The following is an 8,448-nucleotide window of genomic DNA, read 5'->3' as shown; positions in this document are numbered from 1 at the left end:
GAATGAGTATGGGGTACAATGTACCTCTACCCATTCACCTGTGAAAAAAAATTAAAAAAAAAAACGCAACACACAAGGGTTAAAAATAGTTTATTGCACAGCTCCGGGGGTCTTCTTCCGTCTTGGGGTGTCTTCTCACCGGACTCCTCCGCTATCTTCTGTTCGCTATTTTACTAGCGGAGGAGCCTGGCTTTCTTCTTCATCGCCGCCCTCTTCTTCCGACTTCGGAGGTCTTGTCCCCCTCTTCGGGGGTTTTGTCCCCCTCTTCGGTTCTTCTTGCCGGGCCTCCGCACCTTCTTCTAGCTCTTTTACAAGTGGTGGCCCAGTCTTCTGTCGCCGCTGTCTTCTGTTCTACTCTTCTTGAGCTGTTGCCTCGTCGATGTCTCTGGCCACAATGACAGGCACGCGGCGTGCGGCGACTTATATAGGGACATCGCCGGATGATGTCCCCACCCATTATGATGTCACAGTCCCAACATCCGCCCGCAGGCCCCGACAACCAACAGCCAGGGTTGTCAGGAAGAGGCCCGTGCCCTCATCAACATGGGGACAAGGTGCTTCGGGGTGGGGGGGCCACACGGCCCCCCTTCCCCAAAGCACCCCCCATGTTGGGGGCCTGCGGCCTGGTACGGCTCAGGAGGGGGGGCGCTCGCTTGTCCCCAGCCGGGTAGCGTGCTCAAATAAGGGTCTGATATGGACCTGGGGGGACCCCCACGCCGTTTTTTTGGCATAGGGCTTCCCCTTTAACTCCATAAAAGGTGACGGGGCCAGCGACGCTTCCTTCATGGTCCCGGCTACCTGAAGCCACGCTCAAAATGAACGATCTTTCCTCCGTGTGTGTGGGCAAGTCCATTCATTTCAAAAGTATGGCGGATAAGTCACATGTTTGGGCAGGTCTGCTTGTTCGAACAGTCCGCGGACTTTACGGCCGTCTGTCCGCCAGACTAAGTACGCCGGATAGTCTGATCGTATGTACGCAGCATTAGCTTTGCTGCGGTGGTGCGGGTTCTTTTTAGGCTTTTTATTTTGGGGCGAAATTGTTTATATGTGTGTATGTTGAGGTTTTTAAATGTTTACATACGTGTGGAGCTTTTACAGAATTTCATTGTAATTTGCGTTGCAACAACAATAAAGAATTTATCTTATTTTATCTATCTTATCTTACTTTTGACAATGAAGTGTGTATATATATATATATATATTGCCCCTAGCTAGATAATGATAAACAGATAATGCAAGAACATACTCTCATACTCACATCATGGATGATTTGCAGTACTTTTGACATGCATGCACAATATATAACAGCTATACTAGGAGTGATAACCCAAATCTGGAGGCAGAACTATATACATAGTCGGTCATTCTTTGCAGATCTTATGTAATTCTTATTAAAGCTTTTCTCTCTATAGGCTGCTCTGCTGTGAAATCATTACTCTTTCTGCGGCCTTTCTGAATAACCCTGGATGTGTTACACTGCATGCAATGTAGGAGCCATTTATATATATGAAGGATACTTTGAAGTCTGTAAATGGATTTTAATAGCAGTCCACTTGATGACATATCTAATAACTGCTTTCGAAGTTACCAGAGAGAGTATAAGGTTATGTTTTGGCAATGTGCCAGTATACTGCATTGCCCCATAAAACTATGTTCTTTCAGTGGACTCCAAGGGACCAACACATTAACGTAAGCAAGAACATAGAGAGTGCTATTGCTGACCTCTCTCTCTGAGCATACTATTTGCCTGGCTGTCAGATGGATTCACTGGCCTTAATACTTTCTGAGTGTTTAGCCTGGAAAAAGTATGCAATCAGGAGTTTTGACCTTTGTGTGACTTCCTAATCAGCATGTGTGTCCTAGGTCAGGGGTCCCAAAAGTAATAAAGATAGAGGCAGGCAACTATTTTTATTTTTGGTATTCCTTTGAAAATGGAGAGAAGAGTGGTAAAAGCTGATTGGCTGCTGCCAAAAACTAATTTTCTTTCCTCCAGTTTTAAGGAAGCAGACTATACAATGCTTAATTATTGTGGTTGTAATGATCTCTAATTTACTATTTGAAATTCCCCTTTCTGTGATCATAGAAGTCTGTAATTTGTTCTTGTGGACGGGCTCAAACTAGCACTGACTTAGAGAAATTTAACAGAATCCAGACAGACGTAAACAGTCACCCTATAGTCCAGATGTACTCTATATTCATTCAGAAATGAGTAACCGTATTTTTGATACTTAGTTCACATGAATGAGTTGAAAATTGCACCTTACTCAGTTGCAGACTGCATTCCTGTGCGATTTAGGTGTGAACCAGCCCTTAAGAATTATGAAACTAAGTAAGCCTGCTCTTAATTTATTTATGTTTTATGTCCCAAGTTGGAAACCTAGATAATTTATAGATAATGGGATACAAGTAATGTGTATGACGATCTGTACTGTAGTACTGTACTTGATGACTGTCATCAGAGATGTGCAGATTCCTGTAGACAGATGGCATCTAAAAACACTATAGGAGAACTACAGACAAAGCTTTTTTTTTTCATTTTGCATAGAACATGGGAGGATTATAACCCTGGTCAAATTTTTTTGCCATCTGTGTCCCTCTGCTTAGATTTCTCTATACTTCCTGCCCCATAGCTGAACAGGAAGTGAGAGATAATCCCTGCAAAGTAAGGCAATTCCTTGGTGCTCACAGGTCACCAGAACTATTGCCCCCATTAGAAGACCACCCCCCCCCCCCATTACTTTTCTGGTGACAACCTAAAGTTTGGGGATTTTATTTTACTTTCAATATCAATGATAATGGTAAACATGACAAATAGAGAGGATGAATCTCCTTAACGATGGGCACAGACAATAATAAAAACTGACACACATTCTAATCCCTCTCTACTCTATCCAAAACTAAAAAAAGGTTTTGTCTTTAGTTATACTTTAGCTTTTTAATTAACCTGCAAGATTGATGTTATTTCGATCTGGACACAGCTCATCAAAGAAAGCTGTATAAAGGTGGCAGCCACATTGTTATGTTGTGATTCCCATTTTTCTGAGGCCCTGCAGGCCTCACTCCATATATCTAATGCCATATTCCATCAGCCTTCTGCTCCATTGTGTGACCTGTGATAACAGTCTCCATATTTATGAGCTGCTATCTGTGCGTGCTACGAGTTCTGTGTACTGTATGTTTTTTACATAATGTTTCTCTGAGTACTATAAAGGCCCATACACACGATCAGACTTTTTGACAACAAACATGCAAATTAGCTGTTTTGGAGCAACATCCGACTGTGTGTACGCTCCATCGGACAAACTTTTTTGGTTTTCATCTGACTTTTGTTGGCTGTGCGAACGGACAAACTTTCTGGCAACAAAAGTCCGATGGAGCAAAGTCTGATCGTGTGTACAGAAAACCATAGGACTTTTGTACAAAGTGCAAACAGGCATGCTCAGAACCAATGCAAAAGATCAGACAACAATACAGAAGTTGACCAAAGGTGGCGGTAAAGAGCAGAAAAAACCACGTGGTTTGGTGAAAGTTGGCTGAAAAAGTCCTGCTGTGTGTATGCAATACAAGTTCAGGGCCGACGCCCTTTGTACAAAAATCCAAGGGAAAGTTTGTACAAAGTCCTATCGTGTGTATGAGGCTTAAGTGTTCTAAAACTGTGTCCTATGGTACCTGTAGGTTCTGACTGCATTATCTGTATGTGCTCAGTCTGCGTGTTCTCTGACCACATTTGATGTGTCTTCATATACATTCTGTCTCAGTGATGTCTGAATGTGTGTCTTAGTTATGTTTATTCTACGATTGTTGCCTCTCTTTGTCTGTTTCTCTAAGGTCTGTCTGTAATGCTCTGACTGCATATGCTTTGCCTACCTGCTTTGCCTATATGGGCAGTGTCTGTGCTGTGCAATGTCTTTGCTTTGACTGTGTGTAATCTATCGGTGTGTTCTATGTATGCAATAGACATAAATTGTCTGCATACTTTGGGGACAATGAATGAATGAAGACATAGGCAACCACATAGGAGGTGAATTTAACATGGCAAGGAGTACATACAGTATCTCACAAAAGTGAGTACACCCCTCACATTTTTGTAAATATTTTCTTCTATCTTTTCATGTGACAACATTAAAGAAGTGACACTTTGCTACAATGTAAAGTAGTGAGTGTACAACTTGTATAACAGTGTACATTTTCTGTCCCCTCAAAATAACTCAACACACAGCCATCAATGTCTAAACCTCTGGCAACAAAAGTGAGTTCACCCCTAAGTGAAAATATCCAAATTGGGCCCAATTAGCCATTTTCCCTCCCTGGTGTCATGTGACTTGTTACTGTCACAAGGTCTCAGGTGTGACTGGGGAGCAGGTGTGTTAAATTTATTGTTATCACTCTCATTCTCTCATACTGGTCACTGGATGTTCAACATGGCACCTCATGGCAAAGAACTCTCTGAGGATCTGAAAAAAAGAATTGTTACTCTACATAAAGATGGCCTAGGCTATAAGATAATTGCCAAGACTCTGAAACTGAGCTGCAGCACGGTGGTCAAGACCATACAGCAGTTTAGCAGGACAGGTTCCACTCAGAACAGGCCTCGCCATGGTCAACCAAAGAAGTTGAATGCACATGTTCAGCATCATATCCAGAGGTTGTCTCTGGGAAATAGACATATGAGTGCTGCCAGCATTGCTGCAGAGGTTGAAGAGGTGGGGAGGCAGCCTGTCAGTGCTCAAACCTATACACCACAAACTGCATAAAATTGGTCTGTATGACTGTCATCCCAGAAGGAAGCCTCATCTAAAGATGACACACAAAAAATCCCACAAACAGTGTGCTGAAGACAAGCAGACTAAGGACATGGATTACCGGGACGTTTCCTGTGGTCTGATGAGACCAAGATAAACTTATTTGGTTCAGATGGTGTCAAGCGTGTGTGGGGGCAATCAGATGAGAAGTACAAAAACAAGTGTGTCTTGCCTACAGTCAAGTATGGTGGTGGGAGTGTCATGGTCTGAGACTACATGAGTGCTGCCGGCACTGGGGAGCTACAGTTCATTGAGGGAACCATGAATGCCAACATGTACTGTGACATAATGAAGCAGAACATGATCCCCTCCCTTTGGAGACTGGGCTACAGGGCAGTATTCCAACATGATAACGACCTCAAACACACCTCCAAGATGACCATTGCTTTGCTAGAGAAGCTAAGGATAAAGGTGATGGACTGGCCAAGCATGTCTCCAGACCTAAACCCTATTGAGTGTCTGTAGGGCATCCTCAAATGGAAGGTAGTGGAGCGCAAGGTCTCTAACATCCACCAGCTCAGTGATGTCGTCATGAAGGAGTGGAAATGGACTCCAGTGGCCACCGGTGAAGCTCTGGTGAACTCCATGCCCAAGAGGGATAAGTCAGCGCTGGAAAATAATGGTGGCCACACAAAATATTGACACATTGGGTCCAATTTGGACATTTTAAGTTAGGGGTGTACTCACTTTTGTTGCCAGCAGTTTAGACATTAATGGCTGTGTGTTCAGTTATTTTGAGGGGACAGCAAATTTACACTGTTATAGAAGCTGTACACTCACTACTTTACATTGTAGCAAAGTGTCATTTCTTCAGTGTTGTCACATGAAAACATATAATAAAATATTTACAAAAATGTGAGGGGTGTACTCACTTTTGTGTGATACTGTATGTGGGGTTGGGGGTGAGTTACCCACTGTGAAGAGAGCAAAGAGATTGGTGATGCATGATGCCTAAGGGTGTAAAACGTCAAGCGCTGCAGTCAGGAGACAAGAGGTGGGGTTCTGTAAATGAGAGAGAGCAGAAAAGGACATGGATCATGCACATGAGGGTGTAAAATTGGATTGGTGCAAAAATCTTTCAGTGCTGCTGACAAAAAACAGGAAGCGTTCTTCTCCTTTTATGCCACAGGATAAGTTCATTTTTGTAATGTACTATTGCTTACCTAAAATGTGGCTTCTCTGCAAGATGGACTTGTGTCTTTTTTCAATCTGACTAACTATGTAACTATGCAAGGACTGTACAGGTCCACACAACTTCAGAATTTGCTATGGCCTGCATCTTTTTCCTAATGCATAATACAGCCCAATCTCTATTCATCTAAATGGAAAACCCATCTACAGGTAGCCAACCTGCTGACAGGCTTTCCGTTATAGAAATTGGGGTCCAGGCTACACAATCAGAACTAAAATGATCCCCAGGTAAGTATAGTATGTTATGTACTGTGTAGTATAGTGCATAGTATAGTATGTTATGTATAGTGGTGCATAGTGTCGTTTTTAATTCTCTGCACACTTGAGATGACACTGTGGGGTTGATTTACAAAAACTGGAGAGTGCAAAATAGGCAGCTTTGTATGGTACCCAATCAGCTTCTAACTTCAGCTTGTTCAATTAAGCTTTGACAAAAAAAAATGCAAGCTGATTGGTTTCTATGCATAGCTGCACCAGATTTTGCACGTTCCAGTTTTTGTAAATCAATCCCATTGAATGAATAAGATCTGTTTTTTGTAAATACTGTATATGGATGTCCAGATTTAACCTACAAGTAAATCAAGCCCTGAGATAGCAGATTGTTTATCTTTTTTTGTTCCAAAAGATTCCATATAACAGAAAAATGATTACGTTTCCCTTGTCTTAGTGGCTACTAGGTCCTATTGAGAACTTAATTTCTCTTTTAGATTCTCTTAACTGATGGCATTACCACCCCCAAGCAAGCTCTGGCAAAATAAATGCTAAGAATCAAATAAAGTGATGCACAAACTATACAATGTACAATAGAAAGCTTCTAAAAAGTATGAGAAGTAATATTTTAACAATAACATTTAAAGATTACAACAATCAGAAATGATGTTTTTGAAATATTTCTATGCCAATATTAATACATGTATTTTTACTGCCAAAAATATGTTCAGTATAAAATCATAAAAAACATTTATGTATTCCAAATCTAGTGTTCTGTTAAGTGTACTCTGCTAGTTATAGCTCTGACCTACATTTCACTCTTGCATTTGTACAGTAGCTGACATTCCCACTGGCTGATACAACAGCTGCACTGTCTAATGGAACACCAAAAAGGGTGAAGTGCAGTGCAGTTGCCGTTTCAATCCTGGCAGAATGCAGAAGCATACTGCCAACTTTTGATCTTGTGGAACATATCCTTACAAGCAATGCACTTCTCTATCGTATTTGCTTTCAAATTATTTAGTTGGTTTGCTTATTTATTTATCACTATAGTTTTAAAGTTAAACTTTAGATAAATACACAGTTGAAGTATATAAGTAATATTTGACCTACTAAAGTATTCAGATTTTTCGTGCAGTTGGGTTTGTGACCTGGGCATGGCTGCCAGACAGTACAGGGGTTCCCAAATCTGCTGCACACGCCTGGCCAGAGTACTAAGGGTTGACACCAGAATGTTTAAGCGGTAGTCACAAGTACGATTTCAATTAAATTATTCACCTGCAGAGAGGGAGGGGGACTAGACTAGCATATTGCATTTATCCAAAGGGCTTTTTCAAACCATAGAACCGTCTGCTCGTGTGTGCTTGCAGGAACAGTGCTACTTATTTTTGTATTCCAAACTTTTATGCATGCATTCCTTTTTTTTTTTTTTTTTTTAGTGCTCAGCACGGCAAAGATGTATGAACTGACATGATAGGAAATAAGGCTTTTTGTCTTGTCTTGTCTAGGGCTGGGCCTAGTACAGTCTCAGCACACCTTGGACCTTATCCCCCCTTTCACTAAAAATCACATCAACATGCATGTTTTTTACATGTTTTGCTTTTACTGTTGTAGCACCCTGATGTTTAGGCAGGGTTGCTGGTAAATTTATTTGCCAAGTGATAGTTGCCTTGGCCAATTGATAGGAGGTCAATTGATTTCACTCTAATTCTGGAATTGCTGCACTTCTCTCTTCTGTCACTAAATGGCAGAGTATCTGGTGGCTAGGGATGAGCCAAACACCCCCCCCCGGTTCGGTTCACACCAGAACTTTTAAACGGACCCCAAATTCGTACAAACTTTAGAACCCCATTGAAGTCTATGGGACTCGAACGTTCAAAATTAAAAATGCTAATTTTAACGGCTAATATGCAAGATGCTGTCCTAAAAAGGGTTTGGGGACCTGGCTCCTGCCCCAGGGGACATGGGTCAATGCCTAAAATGTTTTTAAAAATGGCCGTTTTGGCGGGAGCACTGATTTTAACCACTACAGTACAGGGCACTTTTGCCCCCTTCCTTCCCAGCCCAATTTTCAGCTTTCATCGCTCTCGCACTTTCAATTACAATTGCGCGGTCATGCTACACTGTACCCAAATGAAATTTTTATCATTTTGTTCGCACAAATTGAGCTTTATTTTGGTGGTATTTATTCACGACTCCGTTTTTTATTTTTTGCAATATAAGCGCAAAAAAACGGAAATTTGGA

The sequence above is a fragment of the Lithobates pipiens genome, unplaced genomic scaffold (genome assembly GCF_037356315.1).
Source record: "Lithobates pipiens isolate NorthernLeopardFrog02 unplaced genomic scaffold, aLitPip1_a1.2 Scaffold_8, whole genome shotgun sequence".
In the NCBI taxonomy this organism is placed as follows: Eukaryota; Metazoa; Chordata; class Amphibia; order Anura; family Ranidae; genus Lithobates; species Lithobates pipiens.
Note: the sequence above shows the minus strand (reverse complement) of the source record.